The 15,257-nt window shown below is 42.5% G+C and overlaps 1 protein-coding gene across 9 annotated transcripts in view; it reads right to left on the bottom strand.

The window, feature by feature from the left end:
- Positions 1–9,764, bottom strand: part of LOC116333174 (adhesion G protein-coupled receptor L3-like) — a 260,507-nt gene extending 250,743 nt beyond the window's left edge. For 6 of the 9 annotated variants that reach the window (XM_039609509.1, XM_039609512.1, XM_039609510.1 and 3 more), the window contains exon 1: positions 8,974–9,762. The gene's annotated coding sequence lies outside the window, so the exon portion shown is untranslated. Of the gene's footprint in view, positions 1–8,973 lie in introns of all 9 variants that reach the window. The other 3 variants (XM_039609516.1, XM_039609517.1, XM_039609515.1) reach the window with 2 other exon arrangements.
- Between the last annotated feature and the right edge of the window lie 5,493 nt (positions 9,765–15,257).

The raw sequence follows: 15,257 nt of genomic DNA, 5'->3' as shown, positions 1-15,257 counted from the left end.
ACCTACAGTTTCTAGAGTCGGATGAAGCACCTTTTGCTATCAGGGTCTTTTTCTGTGGGACAAGCTCCCAGGTTGGATTCAGGAGGCAGACACCTTCTTTACCTTTAAAAACAGGCTTCAGACCATCCTCAGGGCTGGACTTTAATCCTCGCTGCCATAAACTCATTGAGTACTTCTCCACATACATCCTCATTCTCTTTTGCCTTTTTTTCCTCACTCCTCAAGCCGGTCATGGCAAACCGATGTCCCTTACTGAGCACGGTTCTGCCAGGGGTCTTTTCCCATCAAAGCGAGGTCGCCAAGTTTACTCAGAGAGGACTGTCAAAGCACCGCGGTTCACTTTCTAACACTGCAGGACGGATTCAAGAGACGAGTACAGTTTTCCCTCGATATAACACGGTTCACCAGGGATTTTTTTGTGCAATTTTGCCTTTTTTTTTTTATACAGTGTATTGTGAGCCGATTGGCTGTAGACCAGGTCATGCCGTGTCTCCTGTACAGTACAGAATGGGTTCAGCTTGTCAATTTTACAAAAGTCCTAGCAGTGTGACTCCGAAGTGCTGTACTGTATTTTGTAAGTTTTCTCCCCAACAAACCCAACAATGTCAACAAAACCTTTTGCACCGTCAAAGGCACCTGCAGTAGCACCCAAAAGGCAGAGGAAGATGCTAACCATTGCACAAAACGTTGGACTTCTGGACGTGCTAAAGGAAGGTAGAAGTTACCGTATTTTTTGGATTATAATATAATACTGGACAAAGGTTTGAACTTGGCTACTTTGCAGATTTCACCTATCGTGGGTTATTTTTAGAATGTAACTCCCGCGATAAACGAGGGACCGCTGTATTGTTAATTTTGTATCACTTCTTGGTTTATTTCTTGATTCATCATCAAAAAACATGAATGCAACCAACCATTTAGCAATACCCCTTTTTATTCAAATGGTAAGACTGAGAGGGGGGCCGAGTTGTTATGTGCAAATCTGCACCTGATATTTGCAGATACAGCAGCCAGAGAACAAGGAAGCTATCTTCATCTCTCTTTGCTGGCCAATTAGTGGTCAGATCAGGAGGTCCCGATGGTTTAGGGAGGCGTAAATACTAACCGTCCATTTCCATTCATTTGTATGCGGCTGCAGGTGCACTACCTTATTATGTATTCAAGCCCAAACCTGCCTCCCAAACAGGCCATAAATTAACTTCTTTTAGGGCTTCGGTCTCAGAGAAGCATTGCATCTTTGTTTGAAATCCTCTTCCCTCATCTAAAGTTCACAAAGGAAGGGGTTGGGGGGGGGCTTTCAGAACAAAAGAAAGCTATCGATATAGTAGCAAAAAAAACTTTGGTGTTATACTATAAAATGCACATAGACAAATGTATCAGATTTTACAGAGTAGTAAAGAGGCTGATGTACTGCGGCTCCGTCAGGCTTTGTCAGTTTGATAGCTTTTGGATACCTCTTAACACCACCGACAGGGTCGTAAGAGTGGCTTGGCTTGCTTTAAATGCTAAGTTGACATTTTTGGGTCCATATCTGCACTCCAGACGAGAATCTATCCTTTTCCCCCCTCCCTCTTAAACCCTCATTTTCCCCGGTCCGGGTCTGCCATCGTGGGCCTCGTGTTAACAACGCCGTACAAGAAAACTGCTTTTTTGGAGATACAGATACAGTGAGTGCTTACTTCATCAAGTAAGTAGCGACTGATTGGACTCTTCTGCTGTTCAGTGGTCATGTACTGCAGCCGCTCTTATCTGCAAGCATTACAGCTGCAATACAGAAAAACAGAAAGCACGCATTCTGCATTTATATCTGCAGAAGCTAGTTAATGCTTTGTGCTCGCGCCCTCTTGTCATGCAGTCTTTGTATCTCTGCCTGCAGAGGTTGTTGAGTGTTAAAATGTGCCTGCTAAGTGTTTTGACCCCCCCAGGGACAACTTAACTAAGTGTCAAATTAAGGGTGCAGGGTTGGGCTTGCAGATAATTAAAACTGCAGTCTGAAAAACATAAGAATTTTTTAAAGCGCACTGACACCGGTCACGGTAACGTATAAACTCGAGCTTGACAGCGAACCAGCCTTGCAGGCCTTTATTAAAATTGAATGCATAAATTAATGTGACGTGCCAGAGCAATTCAAAGCACAGCCGAAGACTGGGGTGTTCCGCCAATGCGGGAGTGGAAAGCATCACTGAAGCAACAGTCGAATTCACAGGCAACCGGTGATCTTCCGCCTACCTAAGAACTGCTCAACGTCCTTTTCCTATTCACCGTGGATGCACGGGGGCGCGCCCACCCACTCTTTTCTATACAATTTAGCAAATAATACTATGAAAGGGTGCTCCTGTGGAAATATAAGCAGGCCTACCTTGTGACAGAGTTATCAACAGCAGCACATGAACCAGCCTACACTGTTCTCTGAGATAATTTGCCAAAGACACTGAGGCCGACCACCCAGCTATATTAACACCCACATAAGTAAAGTTTCTATGTGGGGAAACTGCAAAATATCCTGAGAAATCAGAAAATTATGCTACTACAGGTGCACTGTTGGAAAATTGGTTGGGTTTACTAAATACCAGATGAACAGATAGCATTTTTCTCACTAATCCAAAAATAGATGTTATTGCCTCACCCTGTATTTTTCTGACATTAACACGGCAGAATATCCCAGCGTGTGTATTTTACTATATAACTCAAAAAAAGGGGAAAAGTGTTATGTTTCTACACTGCAATAAATACACAAAAAAGACAATATTGATGCCTTGCGTTCAAACCCTTCCTCGAGTAACCTCTGCTAAAAGTTTGCTCTTGACCTTATAACAAATATTGATGCATTTCCCTGCATCCTACGACTATAGCGGCATTTTAAAAGGCATCTGACTCCGAGCACATAAAATGCTCTCAAACACCGGGGTCACTGTCTCCACAGCTACGCAGAATCAGGGAACTAATTGTCCGTCCTTTCCATCGAGCACCAGCTGAAGTCTCCATTTCAACTCTAACCCCATTTCCTACAGTTTAGTGTTCATGGGGTTGTGAAAGCTTGTGTCAAAACCTTTGTGTCCAAGCTCTTTATGAGACAGGACAGCTAAAGTGTTGAGAGGCACGGACCTCGAGGACCTTTCCGTGGCCATGTGCCTCCTTTTTTTTATTTTCAGCCTTTGCTTTTCTTCTTGTGTGACATTCCTGACAGAGAAAGGGCCCCAGCAGACTGACCTGTCTCACTCCTAACAGCATGATAACTCCAGTCTTGAGGACGTTTGAAAAACCGAGAGCCCTGAGGAATGTGAATACGCTCCAGTGGGTGGCCAGCTGGTGATTTCTTTATTTACTTATTTACTTTTAAAGGAAACAGGTTTAAATAAAGTCAAGACAGAAAAACTGCACATTTGGAAACTGTATCTAGACTACATATACTAGCGTGTGTCTATAGGATTATACAGGAGACACAGCTACCTATCATTTAAAACACACAGGAGAAAAATCAGCCACTGAATACAAAACTCCCTGAAGATGTTTGGGTGATGCTTAGCATGTCAGCATCCAGCCGCGGGGATAAACAATCATTCGACTGCAAAATAGGTTTTTTTAAATCCATCATTTAGACAGCCTTTATGAGAATTCAGAAAGCTCTTCTTCTGTAGTGTCCTTATTTTAAAAAACACACTTGTCAGGGATTTTATGCAGTTCTGAGTTCTGCTTATGATAAGTAGGAAAAACATTTGTGTCAACCTGCATACAAAAGCTGCAGAATCAGTGCTGAAAGGTTAACTCTGACCAGCAGTCCAAAGAACTAAGTGTTGCTAATTACACTGTATGTTCCTCTAATTAACCATTTAGTGCATCTGTGGTTTGAAACCAGATGGGCTACAGTAACAGGAGACCATGTGACCCTCCTATCAGCTAACAACAGAGAAGATTGGAAAAATGTTGCCTGGACTGATGAGTCTCGATTTTTGCTACGACATTCGAATGGTAGGGTCAGAATTTGGACGTAAACAACATGAAAGCATGGCTCCATCGGTTGAGGCTGGTGTTGGTGGTGTAATGGTGTGGGGGGATAATTTCCTGACACACTTTAAGTACTTTAGGGTGTTTCTCCATGCTAACACATTTGCCTTACATGTGAAAGACCTCTGATTTGAGACCAGGAGGAGCCTCAGGTGGGGTTCACTAGCTAGTGTACTTCCTAGTGCGGCTCCAAAGTAAGGATAAATGGGATGGTTACATCAGGAAAACCATCAGGTGTAAAATCTGTACTGTAGGAGCAGCTGAAACTCTGGACCTACTTGTACCAATCAAATACTGTTGAAATCCTGCCGTCACCTGAATGCTGTTACTAATCATGCCTATCCCTCCATGACTGCAGAAACGGTTTCTTTGAACATAACATCGAGTCACCAGATCTCAATCCAATAACGATCCTTTGGGATGCATTGTAGATTTGTTGACCAAAATATCTGAGGAATATTTGCAGCCCCTTGTTGACTCTATGCTATGAGAATGAAGGCAGTTCTGAAGGCAAAAAGAAGGTTTAACCTAGTACTAGCCAGGTGTAAACTCTCTTTCTCCCACAGTGTGTCTTTGTCCTGTCTCCCTCCCCTCATCTCCAGCCTGTCAACAGACGGTCGTCCCTCCACGAGCCTGATTCTGCTGGAGGCTTCGTCCTGTTAAAAAGGGAGTTTTTCCTTCCCGCTGTCTCCAAGTGCTTCCTCACAGTGGGTCATCTAATCGTTGGGGTTTTTTTCTGTTACTGTAGGGTCTTTACCTTACAATATAAAACCCCTTGAGGTCACTGTTGTTGGAAATTGGTGCTGCATAAATAAAGCTGAATAGAATTATTACTAATAAGGTGTGCAACGACTGTCATTTTCATGATTTCACCCAGCTCGTTCTTATAGATGTTGCTGCGCTAACCACCAGCTGTTTATTACATCAAGTGAGCTTTCCTATTGGTGGTGCAAGTATGACCACAGAAAAGCTTATGAGGGCATGTAATTCTAGTGGGAGCTCCATGGGAAGCAGTTAGCCTCAGGAAGCCCACAGAACTCTCTGGACTAAGAGCACCTTTTCCTCACTAGATTTACTCTTCATAGCCTTTTAGGACCTTTTTCCCCCCTAAAAAATAGCAGATAGCAAAAATATCAGTGGGCAGTACAGCAGGGCTCTTTCTGTACTGTACAGTAAGTAAGCCCCCAGACTTTTAGTATGAGCAAGTATCAAAGCACAGCCATTATCTTGTATGATAACACGGTTTTAAAATCACAACGCTTTCTAAAGCTTCAGATATTTTGTCGTATCTCCAGGAGCCCAAAAACAATGGACAGCTGCAGTCATTAGACTGACAGAAAACACAACTCTCAACTTGTTAACCTCAGTTTCCATTTCCAGTCCGGCAGTGCCTCCAACGCTTACAGATTTCCGTGTGGGAAGGAGGTTTGTTTGTGTGTGTTTTTTCTCCACTGAACCAATCACCAAAGACCAAACTATTCTCCTGGAATTTAACATCACTTTAAGTTAACACTGATGTCAACATAGCGTCGTGTCAGGGTTTTAGGAGACGAGCGCGTACAAACAGCTCAGGATCTTCCTCCGTTTGTCGTTCAGTCGCCGTGCCTCAGGGGTGCCGAAAACAAGCAAGCACCGACGGTTTAAAATATCCCTGTCGCAGCACACAGCTTGATAATGCTTGACAATGGATTTAAAGGTCTGGGCCCAGGCAAACAATCTCATCTAGCCCTACATTAATTGCTAGTTGCCCAAAAAAAACAAAAAGAAACAAGTGTTGTGTTTTGCCATCTCCACCTCTTCCGATTTCTCCTAAATAAATAACAATACACATAAATCCTCTCCTGCATTAGCGCTAATGTACAAAACGAAAAGCAAATCCAGGTCAGAGCTCTGGTCCCACTGTACACTGTTTGTATGAGCGCAAAAATAAAGAAACAAAGAAAAGAAAATATAACCGTGACCTCTGTTGCTGTGCATGTAGTACATGACCTTGAGCATTATTCAGGTTTGCAGTTTCAGTCTGACGACTACACACCAGGCAGTTGTGTAAGAGAATAAAGAGGGATTCATTTACTCAGTGATTCTGCTATACTGCTTTTCAAATAAGGGTCAATTAGTACAGCGTTTGGAGTCTTTATCACTGGTTTTAACTTACCACCAGAGGGGTAGCTTTTACAGCAGTCCAGCATCTCTAGAGTCTAATTGATTTCTTGAAAGCCAAAAAGTTTGCACTTCATTTTTAATCCTGTTTCTAGCAGGGATGCACCGATATATCGGTATATTTATATAATCCTCGCTGACTGCAACTAGAAGATGTTTACCAGGGCTCTGGTTTGTGTTAAAATGCCCTAAATTTGAACGCAAAATCACAAAAGATGTTGACAAATGCAACTCTCCAGAGAGTAGAGTGGGCCCCCCCCCCCCCAATTGATACACCAGTAAAAGCCCTCGCTGTACATAATATGAGCCTGCATAAGCTAACCTATGAAGAAAATTGAGAGGCCTATATCTCCATTCATACACCAACGAGAAATTGGATTCCTCCTGACTGGCAATTGTGTCCAAAAAGAAAGAAAAAGAAAAATCAAATCAAATAAATGGAGCTGCCTAAGGAGAAATTCTCTTGCTGAAAAGCTACACAACATCAGTGGAGTTTAAAAAAAAACAGGGTGGGGAGGGGGGCATCACAGAGATCCGACAAAATGAGAAGAGGGGGAAAAAGCTTTCCAGCAAGGGCACCGAATTAACCCATATTAGTGTAATACAATGCAACAGGAAGAAATATGTGCCAGCACAAAGTGTTGGGCTCACACTGTGGGAAAAAAAAGGAAAAAAGCATGATGGAGTGAGTCACTCAGCAGACAAAAGAATGCATGAATTTGTCTCTAATGAGTCAAGTAAGTGGTTTTCAAGGTGAAGGGTTGTGATCATTCCCGGGAAAAAAAAATAAAATTAAAGAAAATTGATTTAATTTCTAAGAGCTTAAGAGAAAGAGGGGAAGGGGGGGGGGGGGGGATAATAGCAGCTGAGAGACATTTAAGAGCATAAGAAGTCACGGAGAGAGAATCCTACAGTGCAGCAGGGCTGTTTCCGTGTCGATCCCTCCCCACCTGGCGTCATCTCCCCGCGTTCCCTTACCCGAGGTAACCGGTTCAATCAATACATCAGGCGGCAGCTCGCGTCAAGCTTCATTTTCCTACCGTGACGGCAGCTCAGGGAAAAGCAAGGGAACAATTATTTTATTTTCATACAGCTCCGTCCCGTCAGGTATCCCACCAGACGTCGGGTTCAGCCGCTGTTACGTTAAATGTAACCTAGTTTATATTCCGCAAGGAGCCGCGTTTAGCTGAATCAAGACGGATGAGACACGTGGAAAAACAAAGTGCAAGTTGACATTGCGGTTTAGTCATAAAGCATCGGATGTCCCCTCCAGTTTCCCCTGGAGGAGGAAGTCAAAGTTTTTATTGTTGGTAGAGGAAAACTGAGTGTGTGTGTTTCTGTGTGTTTGCGTGTACACGCTGTGCATATGTCTGCGTGTCGCCTGCTTGGGGGCATTTTCACCGATGGAGATTATATGACAGATGGTGCTGCAGTCCCCGACATAATGAATGTAATTGTCAGATAAGGATACAGCCAACAACGGCGTTAATGATATCCTGAAAAGGAGTTTTTAGGAGGGCTGGGGTGGGGTGCGTGGAAGTTAAGTCACAATTCTGAAGTACAAGAAGCCAAAAGCCTGGCTGAAAAACTCATGAAAGATCACCCCCACAGGCCACAGCTGTTATATTATTCAGCATCAAATAGAAGAAGAAGTAGAAGAAGAAGGAAGGAAGAAAATCAAACCATATTCTAAATGATGAATTGGAAATGAAGGGCGTCACTGTGCAGCGATGAGAAAACTTCTGATCCGATTCAAAGCGATGGGCTTAGTTACCTTTTCCGCTTTGATTCTGATGTTGAAAGACAGTGTGCTGTCTTCACATCAAAGAATTCGGTGCAGTGCCCCCCCCCCCCCAACCTCAACCCTGCATTTCTCTCACACAGACGCCGGGCAGCACGGCTCGCTTCAGCACAGGACTCACCTTTCTCTCTTTTTACGCGCATGCATAAATTAATCCGTGCATTATTTGCGTTGTTGTTGCTGCTTTGTTTGGTTTTATTTTCCCGTGCTGCAGCACACGTTCAGCTGCAAACACTGACACTTTTAGAAAATGTAAACAAGTCGTGCTGACTGAGAGTGGAGGTATATGAAGATCCCGCACAGCCCACACCAATAAACTGCATATTTCGCTCTTGAGGCACAGTCTACCTATTATAAAATATTTAGACCACTCACACCACTGCATCTACCCTCACACAACACAGGCCTATTCGGGCATCTTTGAAAGACACACACACACGCACAGTTCAGCCCTTGCAATCATGTCTCAGCTGCATCCCATTCAAACTACAGCGAGATATCATCCTTAAACCATGAGGCAAAGAAACTAAGAAAAAGCAAACTTATTTCATAGGAATGCAGCGGATATGCAACTTCTTTAAAAAGACATTTAAAAAAGGGGGGAAAGCACTATATTGTTTTAAGCGCCATTTGATTGGTTTTATTTAACCCTCCAACAGGACGTTTAATAAGTCCAAAAATACATAAATAAATAAAACGGGGTGAAATTTCACATTTTCATATTTCGATCTGACGGGCGCTGATTGCACCTGAACGCATCGATAGCCCGGCTAAAGTAATTAAAGAGTGGAGGGGACGCCGAGGTTGACATTATACATCACACAGTGCGTTTCTGCACCGCTGCAGGGGGGCGTCCATTCACGGGGATTATCATCATCATCATCACCACCATCACTCCCATCATCATCATCATCGCCCCGAAGCCCCCCGAATCTGAAGACAGCGGCGGGTATGCGCACAAACTGACGGCCAAATGCATTTTGAAGAAACCGGAGCGTCACACTTACCGCGCATTTAGAAACGGCGGAGGAAATAGCACTCCGTCCTCAAAGTCAGCGTTAATTTCTCTCGCAAGTGTCTTTTCAGGTACCGTCCTTTCCTGCACTGCGAGTGTGTGTTTGTGTGTGTGTGGGAAAGAGAGAGACTTGATGGGGGTCGAAGAGAGAGAGGGGGAGAGAGGAGGGCAGCGATTCCAAAGTGTTGCCTCCTGTCGCTCCGTTCAATATCCCCGTAAAAATCGCCTCTATCTGCCGCTGCTGCTCCACTATCCGAGCCCCGGCGGTGATGAAACGGCGGCTTCCTCGCGTTGCATCCACGGTACACTGTCCCCTTAGATCCCTTTATGGCACAAGGCGTCCTTTCTGTGTGCGGGGAGGCTACATCACGTCCCGTAAAAAGCTTGAAAAACGCCAGCAGCCCCTCTCGCCACCATGCGCTCACGCACACCAACACACGATTTTAAAAAGAAGAAGAAAAAAAAAAGAGTATCCAGATGAATTTAAGTGGGGGGCAAATGAGGAGTGGGGACAAGAGGAGGTAGGGAAGGGAGGGTATCTTGTGAGAAAAGCTCCACGGAAGAGGTGAGGAGTGTGAAGAAGAAGAAAAAAGAAAAAGAAGCTAAGTTGTTTGGGTCCAGAAAAACTGAGCTCTCTGCGACTATGACAAACCAATTGCGCGCACTGGCTGGGAGTAATTCTGTATGGAGACCAAGGGGTTTTGGAGAGCCAGTGAAAGGTGAGAGGAAAAACTCGGATGTGGATTGCCGCTCTCGCCGTGTACTCGGGCTCCACCTAGCAGCAAACACGAGATAACATCCTGCAAAGCAAGGGAAAGAAGAAAAAACCCTCCACCTATATCTCGCCTGAGGCTGGCAAGGAGTCCTATGTTATATTACATTCTGTGTGTGCGCCTGTGAATGCAATATTTATACCGAAATCCTCTGCTTCTCTCTCAGAAGCTTCAGCGATTCTTAAGAATACAACTGGAGTAAGACGTGTCCATCAAAAGCTTAACGGAGGGAAAGAAGGGGGGAGATTTTGGGTGATTATTAAGAAGTGTAATTCAGACGAGTTAGCTGGAGGCTGGTGCATATTTATCCCATGTAACTCCAGCTGTTCCCTTTACTTATATTATATAGCCAAAAGTATTCACTCACCCATTGAAATCATTGAATTCAGGTGTTAGAATGTGCTTCAGCATACCAAGAAATTTTGGGCAAGTTCAAAATCCCTACTTTGTGAGAAAAGTTTGGAAATAGCCCCTTCCTGTTCCAACATGACTGTGCAAGAGTGCAAAAAGCAAGCTCCATAAAGACGTGGATGAACGAGTTTGGTGTAGAAGAAGTTTACTGGCCTGCACAGAGTCCTGACCCCAACCCAACAGAACACCTTTGGGATGAATTAGAGCAAGACTGCGAGCCAGGCCTTCTCATCCAATACCAGAGACTGACCTCACAAATGCGCTTGTGGAAGAATGGTCAAAAATTCTCATGAGCACACTCCTGAACCTTGTGGAAAATCTTCCCAGAAGTGTTGAAGCTGTTATAGCTGCAAAGGGTGGAAACATTATATTAAACCCGGTGGATTAGGAATGGGGTGTCGCTCAAGTTCATATGTATGTGAAAGCAGACGAGGGAATACCTTTGCCAGTATAATGTATTTCAAGCCTTAATCAAAGACAGTTTTATAAAATGTAACCCCAGGGTGGCAGATAGATGTAGGGATTAAAAAAACAAGACACTAAAATCTTTGATGACCTTTGAAAGCAGCCCCAGCTGCACCACATCTCCAGCTGGAGCCAGCCAGCCACTCGCCCTCTCAATCATCCTATAGCCAATTAATCACTTTAATAATCCTAATTACAATCAAACAATAAGTAATCATCCAATCACTCACCCAGTGCTCCGCTAATGAGCCCATGCAAACACAGAGCTCGTAAAGCACATTTTTTGCACTTGTTTCCCGTCTGAAGAACACCTTGAATTCCTCAACACGCTGATGAAAAATAACCGGACGCCCGCTCTTGCAAAGATGCAGCGTTATCTCTGCCTGGCACTGCTTTCTATGCGCTCCCAGCGCAAATGAATTTCTTCAGGTAGAGGACTGACCAAAGCTCCCCGCCATTACACTTGCATAAAAACCCAGGTAGCTTCAAAGTGACAGCTTAAGTGCCATGCAATACCACTGCACATTAAAAGCCTACACTTTAGCAGTGGAGCGAACACCACAGCAATACTGGGAGAACCAGTTTCCTGCGGATTAAAAGAATACAGGCCTGATTCAGATCAGATCCTTTTTGTTTGACTTCCGGATAACACACACTTCATGAGTTAAGTATAAACAGTTTTATCCCAGCCCTGGGACAGAACGGCATTTCAAACACATGGAAATGAAGGCAAAGTTAGACTTATTTCTAGTGTTATTGAAGAAACGCGAAATCATGAAAGTGATAAGAAATGTCCACGGACAGCATGAATGTAGCAGTCTCCTTTGTTGAATTTTGAAAAGCGAAATGAAAAATAAAATCTGTGCCAATAAAAGTTTGACCAAAAAAAGAGTATTCAAGAATTAATGGTATTTTTATTTGAATCTTGTCAGTTTTCGCAAATGTTCTCTTGTGTAGCAAAGAAAAAAAGTCTGATCAGACAGTGACAGTAATGGACAATAAACAGCAAACTGACAAACATGTCAAGTACTCATCCACGCTATTAAAAATACCTTCTGTTTCTTCACATTTACTCTCATTTATAGCAAGTGTATCAGCTCGGTCCTTACTTTGTACCGAAAGAGATTTCTTTATGCAAATTCTATCTTGAATTATCCTCAAGACAGAGATAACATTATGCCGTCTGATAAAAACATTTCATTTCAGCCAAAGCATCCTTCAAGGAATTTTTATTATTATTTTTTTTAAGCACGCACATTTATTTTCATATGCCTCTTCGAAAATGCTAAATTAGAATGGGTTCAATTTTGGAGGTGAAGTGCTTTTATTAAATCAAACTCAACACCGCGTAAACACGGTTATCATGGTCCAAATATCAACGGCTGAAATCATCTCATCATAAACTGAACATCTTCACATAAGGTGGGCCCTGGGCAATTTTACAACTTTAAAGCCGCTGTGATCATTATTTTTATATTAAGAACTGATCGCACAGCTGCTTGCAAATGCGAGGGGTCGCTTGTAGAGATGAACCCGTGGAGAAACACCGCTAAGATCATCAGATGCGTGCAGCTCTGTGGAGCCTTGGAGTTTCAGCCCATAACCTTACTGTTTTGGTTCGCTCTCTCACAGCTCTCATCAGCCTTGTTTTCAGACACAGCAGAAAGCAATTTCAGTATAAAGGTTTGGAAAAAGAAAAAAACTCAACAAAAAAGGTCTGTACAGCAGCTTCCCAGTGCAAAACAAACGACAGATATATGAAGCATTTAGCCGCTAAAGAGAGAGTGAATGTTGGGCAGGTCGCTAGGGTTGCATTATGCTAATTTAAGGCAATATAATAGGGTTTTATATCAGTGTTTTTGCTCATTCCATCATAACCCATGCCCAAAAAGTCAGTAACTACTGGACAAAAGAAAAAGATAACCTTCAGGGCTAAAGAAAAAAACTAATGCACGGGAGCCAAAAACTGAAGTTGTTTACCCGAGGCTAGTTTCAAAACCTTAGCTTATCAGAAATAAACACGTTTACAACCTGGTGCAGGAAAATGTTTTGGTCTTTAGGGCTAATAACCTGCTGCATGACAGTTATACCGGGTAAATATATATATAACTAACTCCTTTAATTTGTACTAAGTTCGTATTAATCAAGAAAGTAGTATATTTTTTTTAAATAAGCAGACGCTAATTTGGTTGCTAGGTGTATGTTAGCTAATTCAGCTAATTCACCCCGGACTGGACCTCAAGACCATTTTTTGTGTACTTTGTCGCTTTTTAGAGAAATTTAAAGACAGTTATCTAACTAGACACATCTTTTTTTATTTTGCACTTTCATTTAAATATGCCACAAAACAAAGACTATGAAATGTAAATGGGTAAAATATTCAGGAGGAAATGGAGTATGCAGCAAACAGTTCCCCCCCCCCGACTGGCTCATTTCAATATCTATTTCCTTGTAAACAGCAACATTTCAGTTCTATGACACTGCGTTATTGTATAATTGTGTGTCTAACATGCTAATGCTAAATATCCATCTGCCAACAGATTTGCTAAATACAGAGAGTTAAGCACCTGAGACACAATCATAATTGAACACCATAAAGTGACGCATGGCACTATAAAAACCTCTGTACAGCTACTCACCATGCTGTTGTAAGAAACTCTTGCCAAATACAAAGCTGTTCAGGAAAATTAAGGCTTATGGGGACAGTTGTTGTGCAAAGTGAATCTAGTAATGAAGAAGCCATTTTGCCCGTTTAACCATGCTACCATGCCTAGGAATTATCTTCTTCACTGCACTCAGACAGCTTATAGTGTTACTCAGCTGTTTGTGGGGAAGCACATAGAGGTTGGAAAAGTACTATTTGCATTGTTGTAAAAACACACATACACACACACACAGAAAAATGTGGTTGAACATACAAGTTGGCCACATATAGTTAGTCCCGTGACGAGATATGAAGACCAAATGACTGAATAGTTTGTAGCAGCATCTTTAGCAGCGACAGCTTGAAGTAATGGTTTTCTGTAAGACTCTACCAGCCTCTCACATGCTGCTGTTGTTAGCTGTTGGATAGATGGCCTCACATTTGACTGTAAAATACTTTGGTGTATGCAGAGGAGTTCATATTCAACTACATGACAGGAAGGTGTTCAGATCCTGTGGATGCAAAACAAACCCGAATCATCACCCCTCCACCACCGTGTTTGACAGTTGGTAAGAGGTGTTTGCAATAATATGCTGTGTTTGGTTTTTGCCTAACGTTGAGTTGTGCATTATGGTCAAACACCTCCACTTTGGTCTCATCTCTACAAATCTTGTGGTTTGTTCAGATGCAAGTTGGCAAATCTAAGCCGTGCTGCTATGTTCTTTTTAGGGAGTCTTGGGTTTCACCTGACAAACCTTTCAAACAAGCCAGACTTAGTCTTTTTCTAATTGTAATGTCATGAACTTTGACTTCCGTGACCAATGCCTGTAGAGTCTGAGATGTAGCTCTTGGTTTTGTTTTGGGTTTTTTTGCAGTTTCTCTGAGCATTGCACAGTCTGACCTTGGGGTGAATTTGCTGGGACATCCACTTTTGTGAAAATTGTGATTATGATCCAGACCATCAAACTGTCAAAACCTCTGCTTTTATAGAGGTGCTCACACAAGTGTAAATGATTATCAGCACCAGGCTGCTACTTACTCTCTTAATTTCTATGAAAGCAGTACGGCTATATTTAGTGTTTCACTGGTTTGCACTGAGTCCTGTGAAAAATCTCATATTCACATGACTGGTAAAATGACCAACATGACAATCGTTCCATTGAGTGGCACTGACTTCCAAAATTACATATGAGTGTATTTTGAACTAATGTCCACATATTACATGATTGCCTAAATCATTGATTTATAAATATGATTTCTATGACTGATAAATGATTGATGATTTATGATCTATGAATTCATTAAGGTTACACACAATTAAAGTAAGACTATATAACTTTTGAAAAAAGCAAAGACACAAATAAAGTCTCCTTCTTAAGCTACAAGAGCACTTTTGCTCTTTCAACACACTTTCCGGAGCTGTAATTGGCATGACATGACCCGTAGCATATGGTGGCAAATGTAAACATTAGCCGAAGTGACGTTATTGACAGTGGTTATCTACTCATAGCACTCTGTGCTACATGAAGTTTAGCATTTAAACTGTGTCTGATTTCCACTTCCACTCACACAAAAGCCCCTTTCAGACACGAGATAGGCCGGGTTCTGTGAGTTGTGACAGAAGATTGTCACTAACTCACTAGACTTGTTGCCAGACTATTATGAGGATCAACTCTAGTGAAATGCAGTCACTAAGCACAGTTCGTCTGTGTGTGCTATGCACAACTTCCAGTTGAAAGAGCTCTCTTCTGCAATGGGAGTATTGAAAAATACACCAAAAATGTCTTGATCTTATTGAAATTGACAAATGCACTTGACTAAACACAGGAGACGTGCAGACATACAGCTCGTGTGTTTAATTAATTAATTAAACTGCATGCCACTCTTGTTGAACGTGATGATTAAATGTTACTAGATCTAACCCAGTGAGATTGCCTCTAGAAGTTTGACGTAAAAGTGACATGAAGCTGGCGTGTTCAGATG

Source organism: Oreochromis aureus, linkage group 3 (genome assembly GCF_013358895.1).
Source record: "Oreochromis aureus strain Israel breed Guangdong linkage group 3, ZZ_aureus, whole genome shotgun sequence".
Lineage (NCBI taxonomy): Eukaryota > Metazoa > Chordata > Actinopteri > Cichliformes > Cichlidae > Oreochromis > Oreochromis aureus.
Note: the sequence above shows the minus strand (reverse complement) of the source record. Positions and strands in the feature narration are given on the sequence as shown.